The following is a 19639-nucleotide window of genomic DNA, read 5'->3' on the forward strand; positions in this document are numbered from 1 at the left end:
TTTTATTTTTTATAAAGTTGGGGTGTCTAACCAATCTTTTGAAGTGCAAATAGTGCCACCCTTTAAATCTCTCTACATATTGATCAATAGCCCCCTTCAAGCTGAAGATTCCTAGGAGCGAATTTGCAGCTTGTTGCAAAAGAACTACAAGGACTAAGAAGGTAAGCCTTCGTTGAGAACATCGGCGATCTGATCTCGGGAAGAGATGAACTGGATTTGGAGGTCCCACCGAGCAAACTTTTCCTGAACAAAATACAAGTCAATTTCAATGTGGTTAATGCGTGCATGGAAGACCAGTTTAGCTGACAGCTAGGTATATCCAAGATTGTCGCACCACAAAATCGACGGTGTGTGCAAGGTAACACCAAGTTCAAACAATAAGGATTGAAGCCAAGACATTTCAACAGTAGCATCGACTAAGGCTTTGTACTCGGATTCAATAGATGATTGAGCCGTAGTTCATTGCTTGCGAGAGGCCCAAGAGATCAAATTGGAGTCGATGAAAATTTCATAACCACTCGTGGACCACCGATCATCCACACAACCAGCCCAATCAACATTCGAAATGCCTAAAGATGAGTAGTAAAAGTAGGCTGAAGCAATAACACAGTTGGATGTATGTTTAAGATATCGAAATTCCGTTTTACGATTTGCTAATGATCTTCAATTGGAGAGTGCGTAAATTGACATACCCGATTTATGGTGAAGAAAGTAGCGGATCTGCTTAATGTAAGATACTAAACACTACAACAAAATTGGTCTATAACCACGTTTTTTAGACAACGTTTATTTGAAAAACGCTGTGGAAGATAAAAAAGTGAAATTAAGACACGCGTGTTCCCCTTTAAACAGTGCTCCGTCTCCCTCTGTACCCATTTCTCTTTCCGTCATTTTGTTTTCTCTCTCTATTTCTCTCTATCTTTTTCTCTCTTCATCCTAGATCTAGGGTTTTCTCTGTCTCCTCATGGTCCTTGAGAGATGCACCAAGGTTGATTCCGATCACTTGTTCAGATCTAATTCTAAATCCACTGATTCTTGCATTCATTTTGTTGAAATTTCTTGATGGTTTTGTTTTTCTTGATTCTGATTCTAATGACTTTGCAGAGGAAGATGGTTCGGTTGAGTTGCACAAATCAGTGGGGTTGCGAGACCGAGGAGTGAAGAAGGATCAAAATCATCGGGATCAAGATAGGGACCGGGATCGAGACCGATTGAGTCGGAGCAAGTGGAAACCAGCCGATGAAATGATAGGCTTTTCTGTTCCAAGGAAAGCTCGAACAGGTGTGGATTAGACTGTTCTGAATCGCCTATTTTGTATTGAGAGGTTGGTAAATTTTGCTAATCGATGGCGTTGGATGCCCTCTGCCTGTTGAAGCTCCTCCTCAGGTCTGGTCCTCCCGTCGCTACTATCCCTCAGGTCCTCTCTCTCTCTCTCTCTCCCTCTCTCTCTCTCTCTCTATTGCTCCATCAGATCTTCGATCCGGCCTCTCTTCAGTCGAGTTTTACTCTTTTTAATCTTTTCACTTGCTATTTTTGGTCTGCTCTCTTTTCAATAGAATCTCATTCACTTTGATCTTTTTGTTTTTCAATCTCACTATTTTCAATTTTTTCAATCTATGTTTGTATATTGGTAGAACATAATTTATGTTTGTATATTGGTGGAACAATGCCTTTTATTTTGCAGCTTGGCAACTACAATTCCTTTGAGGGGTTCTGTACTGCAGGCCATACATCGATCAACTCTTCAAAGGAGCCGGTAGTCTCGACAAAAGCTTTGAAGGTAAACCCAAGTTGTAAATTTTTATTTATTTTATTTAGTTCAGGTTTTCACAGTAGCCAAATGCTTACTAATTTTCAGATCAAGCTAATTTCTTACCTTTTCAACTTTTAGGTACACCATAAATTGTGAAACTAGAAAAACCTATTGATAATGAGGTACTTGTCCTGAAATCTAGATGCTTGCATATATATAATATATTTTATAAGAGAAACTTGATGATTTGAATTACAGATTACAAACCTTTGTTTCATGCTCCTCTCACCTATTTATATTTACTTTTAGTACATGTAAGAGAATGAAATTAGTTGTAAGTTGATCTCCAGTTTTACTCTGTTTTGTAGTTGCAAAACAGATCACAACAAAAGAGTTTCTCTACTAACTGATTAACTACTAGTTTGTTTGGCATGTCAATTCTGGGATTTCTAGGATAATTATTTTGGTGAATTATCGGGTTTGAATTGAGTAGAATTCTGCCAAAATCAAAATTTCCATATATAAATCTTATACTACATAAAATCTTCCACCAAAAAAATATTTAAGTGGCTAAGTCTGGAACTCCAGACTTTTTCTTTGTTTCATGATGGACCTAGAGATATTTGTTCTAAAGTTTTTGTTGTTTTTATTGCAAATGCTTTCTTGATAAGCTTCATTTTCATGATCCAGAGGAAACATGGTAGTGATGATATGCGCTGTACCTCACTACGACTATGGTTTGGAATTAATATATTGTTTGTTTTTCTAATAAGTTGGGGGTTAAATTATATCTATATTGCTTCTTAATTATATCAATTTGGTTTATTTATTTATTTAATTACATCAATTTTATCATTGAATTTTTAACATTGTGTCAATTGTTCGCTGGGTTAAGGGTTGGATGACTCTCTATTTACACCACAAAAAGTTTCATTACGCCCACTTATTTTTTTACTTTTTTTATTATAATTTTGTCTCTCTATAAGATCATTATTAAGATCCAAATCCTAAAAATTGAAAACACGTTTCTCAACCAACTCACCCCTTCTCTCCATTGGTCATCACATGGTGGTTGCAAAAGGTATGTATTGAGTATTTACATCAGCAACTTGTTAACGAAAAAAAAAATGATTTTTTTATTAGGGTTGTCAATGGATAAATTTTGCCTACTTTTTTAGATCCATCCAACAAAAGTTATTAGTTATTGTATATGTAAGACTGACCATAATCATAGATATACTCTTGTTTAATAAAGTCCAAAGGAAATTAACAAAAATAAATAAATAAAGTCCAAGGCATATTTCACAAGTAACATATTAAGAATCACTTCAAAATGACACCTTCATAGAAATTTAGTTGCACCAACTAAAAATGGAAATTTCTTTATTCAAAAATTTGGTCACAACTAACAAGCCAATCCTCAGAAGTGGCTGGCCTGCCACCTGCCTTGTCATGAAGGAAGTACAACTACCAAATTACCAATCATATATAGAGAAAATGGACAATTAGTGTATAACATTTTATTAAGAATTCCAAACATAAACTAAAAAGAATAGTCAATAAACTTAATTGTAACAACAACACATAAATCTATCTATGGTTTGGATTGTTATGATCAGATGTATTTACTTTTGTCTAAGGCTTAACAAATGAAAAATCAATACTATGAGATTCATGATCATTTCTTTGTGATTTAACATGAGGTCTTGTCGTTGAATCATGCCTACCATGAGCGAAAATCTCAGTTTCTGCTTAACACCTTTTTTTTGTTCATGCAACATAGTTCAATGATGCCACTTTTTTATTTTTATTTTTAATAGGAAGAAGAACAAGAACAAATATGTTAAATTTCATCTCTTTTCTATTTCCACTTTACTATAAGTGCTTGCAGTTTTCAATTGCTTCACTTGTGTTTCTGTCTTTATTGGTGGAGATGCGAAGTTACCTTTCATTGGGTACCAGACTGATTTCAAGCTGTTTTGTCAGACTAGAAAATGTTAAAAAAGTTAAACTATGTTTATATTGTTCATTTAACTTAGCATGAAAATCTTAAAAAAGTCAAACTATGTTTATATTGTTCATTAAACTATGTTCAATGTTTATATTGCTTCCTTCAATAATGTTCATGAAAATTTTATAATTGTTTATATTCATTTAACTTTTTTAACATACTAATGTTTTGATGTCTAAATTAACTGTTTTTTTTTTCTTATGACACTACACTCTGTGGAGAGGTTGGCTCAGTAGGTGTATGTACTGGTTGAGTATTCATGGTTGTCTAAGCATGTTGCATATTAAAAATCATGCTCACTTGATTATGTCATTTGCCACATAAAAATATGATGGTTAGTCTTGTGAGCTTGACAGGCTTCATTTGACACCATTTCACCATAAACACAAATTGTATTTCATTTTGTGTGTTATAACAGACTTTTTCCACAGGTATTATTGGGTATCACACTTCCTGAATTAGATATATTGGACACTTCTGGTCAAAAGCATTTTGGTGGAGAGGGTTCCATTCCAGCTTCAACAAGCGACAATAGTACTGCAGCTGCTTACAAAGATCCTCAGATATCAATCCATGGGTACTTATGTCCTTCTTTTTTTCATTTTTTCTTTTCCTTTCCCAAATAACTGTGAAGACTATTGAGTTTTTTTTATGAATTTCTATGTTCAGTGCTAGTTGGTGATCTTGCAGGTTGATATGCTATTTTACTGATGCTTTATTTTGGTTTTGACTTTATAATTTCTTTTCCCTAAATAGTAGTGCCACAAAGAAGAAACGAGTATCAAGAATCATTGGTGGGGGTGTGCGCCAGTTCAGTATCATAAGTCAGTAATTTCTTTTATATAGACTTGATTGATTCATGCATATTTTATAGCATCAGGTTCTATTCTAGTGTATGCTCAATTAAATCATTCCATCAATGAAGCTTGGCTATATTAATCTTTTAATTAATTAATTATTATTTTTATTTCTGAACAACGGCATATAAAATTTCCATGTGAAGGCAGTCACTTGTGCAAAATAATACTAAGGTTAGGTTTGGGTAACGGCCTTTAACTTTTAGATGAATCTATGCATTGAGTAATATTAGTGAGGACAACTCTACAACTATATTTAATTACTCGTTTTGGTAAAAATTTGAATCTGCTTCAATTGTTTCTCAGTTTGTAAGAAAGTGGAGAGCAAGGGAAAAACCACATATAGTGAGGTATTTTTTCTTTCTTTCATCCCTTTCCCCCTTTCCTTGTCTTTCTCTTGTGACGCAAATTTTAAAGCTTGGTTTGCTAAAGGTAAAAAGAAGCGCTAGGGAAGAGAGTCGAGATTTCGCCATGCTAATAATCATTTCAGTGTAGTTCCCATGTAAATTGATAAAGTACTATTTTTCATTGCTTGCAATTGCTTGGAAAGAAAAAAAATGTGATTTACACCAATAGCAACCAACAATATGTAGATGATTTGGCTTTTGATTTTGTGAAGCTACAAGAGATTATCTTAAAAATATCATTTTGCATCCTAAAAGTGTTTTATAGTTTCTATAACATTGGTCATTCAACTCTTGGTTTATTTTTTATTTTTTGCTGAGTTACCTAGATCATGGTCCACCAAAAAATGGGGAAAAGACACCCTTTGATGGCTGGAAGTTTATTCTATTTAATCTTTGTTACCCTGTAGCCCATCATGCTTTATGCTTGTCACTAGTATATTTTGATACAATTCCTGTTTGGGAGTCTAAAACTTCAAGCTAACCGTTTTATCGCTTTGGTTATATGATGTTTGTTGTATATGTACCATTCAATCTAGCTCTGTTTATCCAGTTTCTGAAATTTTATTTTAGTTGTTCCAACAAAAACAACCTAAGGTTAGAATTGCCAAGCCTTTAAATTCCAATCGAAATGGAAACCCAGGGCAATTTAGAATTAACAAGTTGTGTTGATTATGTGTGCTCTCATTTTTCATTTTATTTTTGATCAGGGTGTTATGAAGATAATTAGTATCAACAAATAGACTTATGTTGGTGGCAAAGTAAAGGTTGGATTGCAGATTGGTTTGCACAGTTGAACAACAAAATGGGGGATGATTTGAAGAAAATTCAGACTGAGTACATGATTGAGATTTGGAAAGTTGTATAAATTTCCAAGGAGATAAAGTGAAATTTTTAGTCTTCAATTTTGCATTATAATTCAAAATTGAGCCAACCTATGTTCTTAGTTAATTTTCAATCTTTGTTCCTAGTTAAATTTGTATAAATTTTCAACTAATTCTCAATCTCTCTAGTTAAATTCTCAATTAATTGGGCTTTCTGTTCTTTAAAAAAAAAAATGGTGTTTTTTGGAAAAAAAAAGTCGCTAAATGAAGTCATCATGACATCATATTTGAGGCAAGTATGAAAATGAAGAAAGGTGGCGTTTTGTGAAAAAACGCCACTAAATGATGTCAGCATTATGTCATACACAGAAAAGTTAGCGGCGTCAAGTATTTGGCGGCGTTTTTAAAAAAATGCCGCCTAATGTGTTTAGCGACGTTTTTGAAGCGTTGCTAAGCTATTGCGGCGGCCGTATCTACGACGAAAATCTTAAACGTCGTAAAATCTTATTGTGACGTTTTTTAGTTCTATAGCGGCGTTTTTGAAACGCCGCTAAAAGTCAATTTTCTTGCAGTGAAAGTAAACCAACCACCATCCGATACAACGTTAGATCAGCCATAGGGGAGCCTTTAGAAATCGGCAAGGATCTTAGCTTCATGAAGAAAAGCGGTTGTGGAGCTGTTGTGCTGTTTCAATTGCTGGAGACTGAGGCGAAGCCAGAGTTATTATCTTGTGTTTCAGATTCATTACTCTGCGCCACACAAATTCAATCACAATCACACAAACAATCACACAATTTCACTTAGGGTAAATTCGAGATAGGTGTGGATACCTAAAATTATTCATCAAACAAATTGCCTTCCATGTGAGAAATTCGTTATTTTATGTTTATAATATTTTTTTAACTTTAATTGGTCAAATTAATTTGATTGACTAGTTAAAAATAAAGTGTTATTAATTTAGAATACACGGTAGAATTTAACAGGATTCATCTAAAGAATATACTTGGTCATTAAAATTTGAAAAGTTAAAACAATATCTCTTTAGTTGAATATTTAATTATTGGCTCACCTCCCTACTCTATTTCTCTTAATTAGTGATGGAAAAATATTAGGTGTAATCAAAGTGGACTCATCCATCCTTTTATAGAGAGGAAAAAATTGTAATCAGAAAAAATCCTATCTATTAAGGTTTCTTAATTATCTTAAAAGGCTAATAATCTATCTATACTTCCTATATATTAAAGAAAATGAGATTTCTAATAAGAAGGGATGTGAGAGCTCTATATACATAATCTCAATTTCTTATTTTTTTTCAATTTAAATCAAATATAGGAAATTCATGTGTCTCACATAATTTTTCAATTAAAAAAATAATAATTCAAGTCATCTTCTAAGATCATTGCTTAAAAGATGAAACATGGTTTGTTGACCTTCCAATTTATTTTTCCATTTTCTAAAATCTCTACTTAAAATCTTTTCTTCCTTAAAATAAATTAAACAAAAAATCAATTCAAATCTATTTAAATTGTTTTGTTTGGTTGATTTTGTTTTCCTATAATTAATTTAGATTTTTCCAATTTAAAAAATAGTAATTAACTATTAATGTGTCTCACATAATTTTCAAATTAAATAAATAAATAATTAAATAAAATTCTTCAAGCCCATCTCCTAATATCATTGCCTAAAAGATGATCATTTCCTAAAATTAAATATACGAACACAGTTTGTTGACCTTCTAATTTATTTGCCCATCTTCTAAAATCTCTACTTAAAATCATTCCTTACTTAAAATAAATTAATCAAAAATCAATTCAAATATGTTTAAAGTTTTTTATTTTGTTGATTTTGTTTCCCTATAATTAATTTGAAAATTTTGATTTTGTTGTTTCCTTATAATTAAATTGTTTTGATTGATTTGGACCTCCAACATCTCATACTAAATTTGTAAATTTTTAAGTTTAAAAAATAATTTAAAAATATATTTTTTTTTCATAATTTACCATTTTCTATAATGATTCCATAATCTATGATTTAGAAAATGAAAGATGAAGAAGATCCTTATGCACTCTTTCTCTAATCAATTCTTTCTCTTACCCCAAAACCTTAACTGTTATACATTACACGTTCTCCAAGTCATTCACGCACTCCTCATCCTACAAATATTACATTCATGCAATCATGCTGCTCATTATTTTTTCTCTATCTTTATGAGACAATTGAATGTCAGTTTATATTTAGTCTCTTGCATTCTTTAAAGAAACTCCTTCATCTTTTAAGTACACCATTTTTTTTCTTTTTCTTTTTTATTCATTACTTTTGACCCTTTTTTGTTTTTGCATTTCATATTTTGTGTATCATTTCTCTCTCTACTCTCTACTGACCATCATTTGTTTTTTGCTTATAACCATTTGTTGTTGAAAAATATTATTTCACTAGAATTTTTATGCAAATTTTACCCCAAAATGACGTGATAGTGTCAATTGTATAATAAAAAAACATGTCATTGGACTCTTTATTATAAAATAATAGATCAAAATCCAACCAAACCATTATTAATAATTTTTTGTTTTGATTTTATGTTTGTATATCACTACTCTTTTTTTAGATTTTATTTTAATATTTTGTGACATAATTACAACACTTTAAAAAAATGTTATATTTAATCTATTTTTTCAAAGGTATTAAATATGCATAAATATGTACATTTTATTATGAAAAAAAAAATTAGTAATGATGCATGTTTACTGTAACACCCCCAAATATATCCATCATTTTATAATTTTAAATCATAAATATTTTCAATTCGATACAGTGAAAACTATTAGAGAATACATTTCCATAATTCAAAATAATCTCTTTCTCATTGAACTATTCCAAGTGATTACATCATTATTTTGTTTACATTCGCAAAATACTAACAATAGTTCAAGAGCAAGAGAAATATAAAAGTATAATGCCTTAAAGGCGTACACCTTTTCAAGGATCGTCCTTGAATACACAAAAATGGACTTCTGTCCCAAAACAAAGGATAGCTCCGGAGCTTCAACAATTAGCATTCATTAATCCTTTGTGCTCCCTTCAAAATACATACAACACCAACTCACTTTGGCAGAATCACACCATCATTTTCTTATATGTTGTTAGTTTTGGGGTGAGCTATTGCCCAGTAGGAAATACTATTAACAAGACATATAAATAATGGAGATGCATATGATCATGCCATGTGAGTAATAGGAAAATCCATGTCTCTTCTTTCTAAAACTGTGATGTTAAATGCATGATGTCCATACAAAGTCTTATCCATAACCATGGGGTGTAAATACGCTATGACATGTCTGAACAACACCGCTAAGAGAATTAAAGAAAGTGGAGGATGCAAAGAAAGAGGCACAGGGAATATTGGTGTTCGTATCTGAACAACACTGCTAGGAGATTTAGGAGTCTACCCATTATGTTAATGAAGCTCTTGTCATGGAATGTTAGGGGTCTAGGGAGATCTGAAAAGAGAAAGAAGATTAGAAATCTTCTCAAAGAAAGAACATTTGATTTTTTGTTCTTGCAAAAGAAGGCAGGAATGTCAACTGATATAGTGAAATCATTATGGCCATTTGACGATATGGAGTACATGTCGGTTGATGCTGAACGCTTGTTTGGAGGAATTTTGTGTGTGTGTGTGTGAGGGGAAGTCTAGTGTGTTTACACTCTCACAGTGTTGTAGCACAAGAAATTTCGTTATGCTATCAGGTATGATCCATCCAGACTTTAATTGTGTCTTGATTAATGTTTTATGCACCTAATGAAGTAGCTAGAACAAATCATGCATGGTATGTGCTAGCTAGTCTAAAAACACAGTTTGGGGATCCTTGGTGCATAGGGGGGAGGGGGACTTCAATGAGGTTAGAAATTTGGGTGAAAGAAAGGATGCATAAGAAGAGACAGAAGGATGAGGGATTTTAATGATTTTATAGAGGGTCTAGAATTATTTGATTTACTAGTGCAAGGTAGACAATTTACATGGAGTAACTCAAGTGCAAGGGGTAGTTGGAGCAGAATTGAGAGAATTCTACTCTCGACAAAGTGGTTGGAAAGATATAATTTTAAACTTTAGGATCTTCCAAGAGGGGTATCTGATCATAGCCCTTTTCTCTTGATGGAGGATGGTAAGGATTGGCAACCAAAACCCTTTCAGTTCATTAATGCTTGAATTTTGCACCTCCACTTTATGTCAGTTAGAAAGAAATCCTGGTTAGAAACAGTAGTGCCAGGTTGGGCTAGGTATGTCATTTAAGTGAAGCTTAGAAATCTCAGACTGAATCTAAAGAAATGGAAAACCGAGGTATTTGGAAATGTCACACACTCTATCAAGGTTGCTGAAGAAGAATTACACAATCTAGACTTGGTGGCTGAATCTAGGGATTTGTCCAAAGCAGATGTAGAAAGAAGAAGAGCTCATAAAAGAAGTATGGTCACTGAACAAAAAACAAGAATGGATGTGGCTCAAAAAATCTAGAATGGACTGGAGTATGAAAGGGGATAAAAATACGAGGTTCTTTCTTATTATGGCTTCTAGTAGGCAGAATAGAAATCTACCTAACTCGATATCAGTGGGAGGGGAGCTGATTGAGGAACCACAGGGGGTGAAGTATGAAGTTTTCACACACTTCAAAAAAGTGTTCTTAGAAGATTGGATGCACAGGCCAAAGTTGCTTGGCCAATTCAAATCTATTCGAATTGATTGGCTAGCTGAAAGTCTTGTAGCCAGATTTACTGAAGAGAAGATATGGGCTGCTGTCAAGAGTTGTGATGGTAACAAGGCCCCTAGTCCAGATGGTTTTAATTTGGTGTGTTTTCAAAAATGCTGGAAGGTTCTTTAGGCTGATATCATTCAATTCTTTAATGAGTTTCATGAGAATGGAAAGTTGGCAAGTGGTGTAAATAGCTCCTTCATCACTCTCATTCCCAAAATTGATGGGCTAGTTAATATATTTGATTATAGACCAATCAGCCTTATTGGGTCATTGGACAAAATTTTAGCTAAAGTTCTCACCAATAGAATGAAGCAAGTGGTATCTAGAGTGATTGGGGAGGCACAATAAGCTTTCCTTGGGGGCAGGAATATATTGGATGGGGTTTTAATAGCTAATGAAGTGGTTGATTGGTAGAAGAGGAGTGGAAAAAAGGGGCCTCATTCTAAAACTGGACTTTGAAAAAGCCTATGACTCTGTAAGGTGGGAGTGTCTATTGTCTATGATAAATGGGTTTGGGTTTGGGGCCTAGTGGAGAAAATGGATTAAGAAGTGGTCGACTTTATCCAGAATTTCAATACTTATAAATGGGTCTCCATCTCCCGAGTTCATTCCACAAAAAGGCCTCAGGCAGGGAGATCCAATGTCACCATTCCTCTTTAATCTTGTAGCTGAGGGTCTAAATATGTTACTGCAAAGGGCAAGCTCAAGAAGGCTTATAAAAGGGGTTGTGTTAGGCCAAGGTGAATAAAAAACAACTGTATCTCATCCCCAATTTGCGGATGATACAATAATCTTTTATGAGGTAGATGAGAGGAGGTTTTAACAATCAAAAGGATTTTGAGATGCTTCCAATTAGTTTCAGGCTGGAAGATCAATTTCCACAAGAGTTATGTGTATGGAGTGGGAGTGCCTGAGCAAGTGGTGGAGGAGTGTGCATCTAGATTGAATTGCAGAAACCAGAGGCTATCTTTGTCTTATCTTGGGCTACCATTAGGTGCCAGCTCCAGATTAAAAAAAACTTGGAAACTAGTCATTGATAAGGTAATGGCCAAGTTAGCACCTTGGAAATAGAAATTGCTATCCTTTGGAGGTAGACTAACTCTCATCAAGTCTATGTTGTCTAGCCTTCCTTTGTATTATTTATCTATCTTCAAAATTCTTCAATATGTGGCCAAGGCAATTGATAGCATGCAAGTAGCTTTTCTATGGGGAGGGTCTGATTTGCAAAGGAAGATCCACCTTGTCAGGTGGGGTGAGATTACCAAAAGCAAAGATCAATGAGGGTTGGGAATCAAAAGATTTGGGAATGTGAATGATTGCTTGTTAGCAAAATGATGGTGGAGATTTGGTGTTGAAAATAGTACCCTATGGGAAATAGTCCTTTGTAGCAAATACCAATTCAATGGTGGGCGTTGGCTTCATTTTTCAAGTTCTGGTAGCTACGACTCAAAATTATGTGGTAGGATCTTAAGTATTGGTTAATCTAATCCTCATCTGTTGAGTCTTTTTTTTTTTTTGGAAAATTCACAGTTGGTTGTGGGGAATGGGATTAGAACTCACTTTTGGAAGGATCATTGGTTTGGGAACCATTGCATCAAGTCTAACTTCCCTAGGCTGTATAGTTTATCAACTGAGAAAGAGATATTCTTGAGCATGATGATGGAGAGAAGAAGGATATCAGGGTGCAAGAGTATGAATTTTAGAAGATCTTTATTTGCTTGGGAGACTGAGGAATTGGCAAGATTAATCACCAGTCTGAATCAGGTGGAGTTAGGGGTTGCAAATAAAGATAACTACTTGAAGTGGTTGGCATGTTCATCAAGTTAGTTTAGTGTCTCTTCCCTTTATAATATGTATGTGTATAGTAATTCTGTGGTAGTCACTAGTCTACTTTGGAATAACGCGTCTCCACCAAAAGTTAAATTCCTTGCTTGGTTGGCTTGGAAAGGGAGATTGAAGACTACTGCTGAGCCAAAGTGTTTCAATAAATTGAGTGCTATGTAGGAATGACATAGAATCAATGAATCGTGTGTTACTCTGGTGTCCTTCTGTCTGGCAAGTTTGGTTATGCTTGATGAATTAGTGGGAGCTGCAATGGGTGTTACCTGATAGTGTTGAAAGGTTGTTACACTTGTGGAGGGGGTATAAATGGAGCAAACTTGAGAATAAAATCTGGAAAGAAATTTTGATGGCAATTATGTGGTCATTATGGAAGCTCATAAATGAAGTGATCTTTAGTGGGAAGCAGATTCATTTGGAAGAGTTCTATGAATTGATCATGGTAAGAATTGCAATATGGGTTAAAGCTCAATCAAAGGGGTGCACATATTCAATCCAGGATTTCATCTGTAACTTGCAGCAAATCAGATATACGTCTAAGTCCTGATGCTACTGAGTTGTGCATTGTTGGAGCGCTTGATTGGCTATTGTTTTCTATTGGTTTCTGTATCAGACTAGTCTTGGAAGGGAGAGTGTTGTACTTTATGGTCTTGCTGATCATATGGGTTGTAACTAGAGGAGTTGTAGGTGTATTGTAGGTTGGTCTTTGTGTCCTATTTGTTTTGTTTTCTTCTGTGGTGTTGGTCTCTCGCCAACCTTTTGGCAAGAGCTAGCAAGTGATAGGGTGTTTCTTTTGGTGCCAACCTGGTTAGGATGAAGGGTAGCACTATGATGCTCGTTGCTCTTTGCCCTTGCTTTATTGATGTAATCTGTTTGTTGATATCAATAAAGTTGTTTCCTTTTGCTAATCAAAAAAATACGCTATGATGTCCCAAGAAAGAGCCGCAAAATCATACACACACACACACACACACACACACACACACATACAGACACACAGATATATATAAAATAGTCCCACATTTGTCGACTCTAAAAATGGTGAGGCGTGGGGCACCCAAAACCTTTCCTTTTCACATTTGTCGACTCTTCAAACTGCAGGTTCGTAGACACCAAAAACCATGTTTTCCCACATTTGCCAACTCTAAAAATGGCTGGCTCGTGGACACCCAAAAACCTTTTTCCCATATTTGCCCGAACATATGCTCAAGACAGGGCAATTGGGCATCTTAACTCCCCGTGTGGGTACCAAATACAACATATCCTATTACCTAAACATGACTAAACTATCCAGAATTATACGCTATTTACCCACTTTCGAGATTTTCCATACATTCACAAATTTAATATCACAAGAGAAAAGTATGATGCACATGATGCATGAGTTTCCAAATCCCATTTCCCTAAGGTTTGTTCAATTTACAACAACACATAATAATATTAACAATTAAAGAGTTTTTCCAACCTCACAATCCCCATAATCTCAATACATAGATTCAAAAAAATTCAAAACTCCATGTCTCAACACCATTGTCATGTCCATACATCCAATTTCAAGATTTGAGGGTCAATTGGGCCAAACCCCATTGTGAAATCAAATTTAAAAATTAGGGTTTTAGAAAAATTGGGGCTTTTCCCATTTTTTGTACTCAAGAGTCAACTTTTATCAACAATAACGATAATCAACAAGAATATTCAATGATTTTTCCAAAACATGATGTATAAACCCCTCTTTGTTTATCAAACCCACTTTAATTCACCAAATCATCTCATACGTCATTATATATAGAAAAATACAACATATATCTCAAATCATAGATATATAAAGTTAAAAGTATCTCTACTTCGAGAGTGAAAATGAAGAGATGAAAACCCAACTAGAAACTTGACAAAAATGAGATCCATTTGGTGAAAAGCTTGATCTTCACTAACTCTTCACTTCTAATGGTGGGTTTTGAGGAGATCCTTGGTAAAACTTGAGAGAATCAAATATTTTAGGGTTAGGGTTTCGGAAATGGGTGTTTGAGAGAGAGAGAGAGAGAGTACGAAAAAGTGAGAAAAGAAAGGGTAAAAATTGACTTTTAAGTTGGTAGTCCCGAACAAACCGCTCGAGCAAATTTTCCATCACTCAAGCAGTGAACGCGGACTCCCCAAAAATTTTACAGATCTGAAGTCAAAGTGTCGGAGGCCACACATCTTCACTTGAGTGAACAAATAACCGCTCGAGCGGTCTCACTCTACACTCAGTTTGAAAAAGAAATACTGGGAACCCCAAATCATCGCTCGAGCGGTAACTTCACTGCTTGAGCGAACCTACAAACTAGGATGTTAAATTTACCAATTTTTAAATTATTTACATAAATAAATTAGGTGAGTGACTCTTCAATTTGTGTTGATTGACATAAATCTAACATGGCCTAGGTAGCTTGATCATCTCATAAAATTTTAAAAATACCCTTACACTTTACGATCAATTTAAATTTATCATACTCAATCAATTGAGAAACCAAATGTTACTAATACGAGAATATTTTTCCTAATATACTTACTGAAAGAAATATAAAAATTTAAATATTTCATTTCAATTTTTTTTTTACCACATCGTCTTAAAAATAAAGAGAGATAGAGGATGTAAGAGCATTCCCATCTTTTCCCTTATATTACCATCTTACTCAAAATAAAGAGTTTTTCTATCAAAATACATCCCCAGCAATTCCCCTGTCCAACACCCCAAATATAAGTATTGCTACAGTGACTCCCTACAAATATAGAGTCACTATAACTCCCTCATATTTGATAAATTGTTATTTTATAGGCATGAAGGATGTCCCCCCAGACGCCTCCACGGACATCCTTCCAGATGTTCCGTGAGAGTCCTAGAGCTAAAGAAGGAAAATGTCTAAAATTAGCTTGATTGGTCGAGCGCCCAGTCGTCCGGCCGGTCGACCACTCGGATGACCACCCCTTTGCTTTCCTTTGTTGCTACTTCCTGCTATGTTGTTGTGCTCATTAGTTTTTATTATTTTATTATTAAAAAAATATTTAAATATAAAAGTAATTAAAAATATTATTTTAATAGAGTATAGAAATAATAGGGAGTATGTTGGGGGATGTAGATGAAAAAGTAATTTCTAAAATAGGGAATGAATTTTTTAATAATATTTTAGGGTAAAATTTAGGTGGTTTGATAAGGATGCTCTAACGCCCCACTTTTATTTCATAGATAACCTTACCAAAACCATTATTATAATACAATTTCAGAGAAAACGAACGAAAGTTCTATACATTTACAAGAATAAATAAAAGAAAGTTCTCTCATTATAATACACAATGGATGCAACATGTGACATAATTAAATAAAGTGCCTGCCGGCTTACATCATTACATAAAAGAGAAGGGGTTCTACCCTTCTTACAACAATGACGTTCCACTAACAAATAAAAGGCCCCATGGCTAACAGATAAAGAAGATACTCGATCTTGAACCACTTCTCAACATTCACCTGAAAAAGGATTAGCAATGTGGGATGAACATAAAATCCAGTAGGGATCCCAACACGATCCTAAACAATAACAACTTACAGATAGCTATGATCATGAATGCTCAAACTCATACTATATAAATAATGTGACGATTTGTACCAAAATATATTTACATAAGTACTTTTCCCAAAAATCATTCAATTCCTTCAATAATACAGACGATTCACATTTCCTTTTCGTTTTCCAAAAAAATATATATCATATAACAACCGTTTGCTTTTGAAATATAACCACAAAATCCGATTTCCTTATATTACTTACAACTTAATACGTAACCTACGTCCCATTCCAACATGTTCATCACATTTTCCGGCCTTAAGCCCAAGTTAAAGAGATACTTTCAACAATTAATTTGATACGCTTATATGTACACATAAACATCTAACAAGAAGATGAAAACAACAAACACCCAACAACTATCTACTCAACATATAAGATAACCCGACCTTCCTGAAACATAACCATCATAACGCATTATATACATAGATACACTGAGACAAATATGATTAACAAAACTCTGCTCTACCTGCCTTAAACACGGTAGGCCAAGGATATAACTTTCCACAATGAAATGCCAATTTACCAGACACCCATTGGAAGGTAATGGTACCTCTGCCAAGTTCTCCAGGTGCTAGCTGGAAGGTATTAGTACCTCTGGTTCTCAACGCAACCAATTCACCAAGTGCTAGCTGGAAGGTAACGGTATCTTTGATTCTTAGTGCAGTATACATTGCTAACCATCATAATAGGTCATGAGTACAAATAATACCAGTGAAATACATACACATAATCTATTCAACAAAAGTGTTATCCTCCACCGATGACCAAAGACAAAACCTCTAAACTCATGTACTTAATACCCATGATAAAAAAAATTCAATTCACATGAGACTTCAAGTCCAACATCAACAATAATAAAATAAAATATTCATAACCTAATCTCAAGTTCATTTCTAATTTTACAAAGTGTTATGATCTCTTTCTCTTTTCAAAAATCAGTTCTCTCATTTTTCCGATCACCATACTCCAATCTTTCTTCAAGATCCATTCTCTTTATTTCACAAAACTAATCCATGGATATCAAAGCCATAATCCAACTCAATCTATCATGATTAATCTGAAATAATTTCAATACCATGTTAATTCTCCCTTTTTGTTGTTAGCGCAATCACACAATCCATATTAACAAAATACAAATATTATTCAATTTTACCCATTTTTGATTCAGTAAGTCAAAATATTAAATTGGGGCATTCTCTCTCTCTCTCTCTCTCTCTACATGAACATGTTAAACTACTCTCCAATTAATCCAAACAACAATCAATTTAGCAATTTCAACTTCACACATTCAAATTCTAGATCGCTTTTCATGATTTTCAAAGAAATCCATAATGGATATGATTTTTATAAAATAAATCTACCACATGTCTATCTATAGACAAAGTATTGAAAAGGAACAAAGAAATCCCTACCTCTTGAAGTGATAAGGAGAAAGCTGAAAAATCCACGGTGACAAAAACACGATCCGCTCAGATTAAAATGAAGCTCTCGTGATCCTCTATGTTTTGATCTATGGAACTATGGGTAGAAAGTGAGTAGAAATAGATGAAAACTAAGCTAGAAAGCTTGAAACCCATAAAATGGTGGAAGAGAAGAAGAGAAGAGAGAAAAGAACAGAGAAAAGTGGACCAAGGTGCCTTTTTAAAGATGCTGACTTCGAACAGAACGCTCAAGCGGTGAAACCGTCGCTCGAGCAAACAACGTGAACTCCTAGAAGTTCAGACCAAACAAGGTAGACCACTCGAGTGAAAAATCTTGCGCTCAAGCGAACTTCAGCAACAACTAGAATCACAAAGTTATAAAAGTGCTGGATGACACACCAGACCACTCGAACGACCAATCCATCGCTCGAGCGATGAAGAAAATCTTCAGAATGCTACAACCTCCCCACCTTAGGAAATTTCGTCCCCAAAATTAAAGATAAGGCCGAAACAAAGGCAACGCAATCACGACCGGAAGCGTAACCACGAACTTTAAGTTGGATCCACACTTGGGATAAATTCCTGGATCCTCAATTCAACATTTCGGGGCCCCAAAGGCACCCGAACAATGAAACTCAAGAAAAGAGATGGATGACTCCTCGACCCACACAACTCATTGGGCCTATGAGACAAGGACAAAAACAACAACCACACGTATACCAAAAACATCACCGACGTGACAACCACCTCACACGCCCAACACCCCTAAGTGCTCAACACTCGAACACGAAGGAAAACTCACCACGGAGATCTCGGTTAACGTGAACAGAAGAAAAAAATAGCTTATAATAAAACACTACCAAGGGACCACGCCCCGGCACAACAAACCCCTAATAACAATGTAACATAATCTAATCCAGTGCTTAATCCACCAATAGCAATTTAAGGTAGAGTTAAGTCGTTACACAACATCCATCATCTCAAGTAAAACAAATAACAACATAACTTTATAATTTTTTTTTTCTTGATTTCTTAACTCTTTAATATCATTCTCTTGTACATAAAATATTTCTCAAACAATGCTCAAATTTGTACTGCCCATTTTCAAAATGCGCTTTCCATGTGAAAATCAAAAGTTTTGCAAGCATTTCTCGAAAACAAGGTGTTACTCATAACACATAATCATCAACAATTAGTTACGAGGAGCTACTCATTGAAATTTTCTCATTAATATCTAAATTACAACCATTACATTTCTATTTAACAAGCCATTCCAAGGCCATAACACGAAGAGAAATGCATTTTCCAGTTCCATTCCACTATAACCACCAGTGAGTCTCTACCGTAACCCCACATCGCCCATCACTCATATAGTGATGCCACAACTAAGACCAATCATAACATTTCTATTTTAATAATTAATAGAAACAACAACTGTGCCATCAACACAAAAAGGGACAAGGAAATTCACAATCTCACAATTTCATTTTGCCATAACCATTATCATTACTAACATAGATCATCATCCACGCGAGGTAAGAAAATAGTCACAACCTTGTTAAAACGAGAATTTTCATGTTATATTAAAAAAAAAAACTCTTTTCCCACTTATACATTTTCTCAAATTCTGCCCAAACTCACATCGTCTTTTAATCAAAAGATTTGCATCATAAACTCCGAGTAAAATCAATTGTTTTGCAAACATTTTCCCAAAAAAAAGCCGTAAAATTTTAACCCCAAGGTTTTCAGTTGAAATAAAATGCCGTGAGAGGTTACAAAAACCAATAATCACTTTCCAAATTCATTTTCTCAATGAACTTCTGGGGAATTCCAACCATCACCTAACAACTTCCATCACACAATCGGTGATATCACAACACATTTACTACATTTCTATAATTCAATGAATAAAAACAATCAAGGTGTTACAAGAGATAATACAGCACATACGACTTCCCAACAGTTGAAAGTTCCAAACCATCATGCACATCAACATAGATAATCATTGATATACCTTGGCACAGGTGTGCTTGCAACAATCTAGATTCTAACACGTCATCCCAACTCGAGGGATTCCACAAATTCACACCAATAACTTACACACACAAGCTAGGTTCAACGCCCTCAAGCACCACCCAATTTACCCGAACTGAAATAATTTTCGAGATGACTATGAGTCA

General features: G+C 34.5%; 1 long non-coding RNA gene across 2 annotated transcripts; it reads left to right on the top strand.

Moving 5' to 3' along the window:
- Window positions 1-844: 844 nt before the first annotated feature.
- Window positions 845-3484, top strand: LOC145796523 (uncharacterized). 2 transcript variants are annotated; one of them, XR_014336994.1, is made up of 5 exons: window positions 845-988; window positions 1105-1281; window positions 1376-1417; window positions 1685-1780; window positions 1892-3484. It is a non-coding gene; the product is annotated as an uncharacterized LOC145796523 (long non-coding RNA). The 2 variants fall into 2 exon arrangements; XR_014336993.1 differs by having other exon boundaries at window positions 1387-1417.
- Window positions 3485-19639: the final 16155 nt, after the last annotated feature.

The sequence above is a fragment of the Camellia sinensis genome, chromosome 8 (genome assembly GCF_055761805.1).
Source record: "Camellia sinensis isolate YWXY chromosome 8, ASM5576180v1, whole genome shotgun sequence".
Taxonomy (NCBI): Eukaryota; Viridiplantae; Streptophyta; class Magnoliopsida; order Ericales; family Theaceae; genus Camellia; species Camellia sinensis.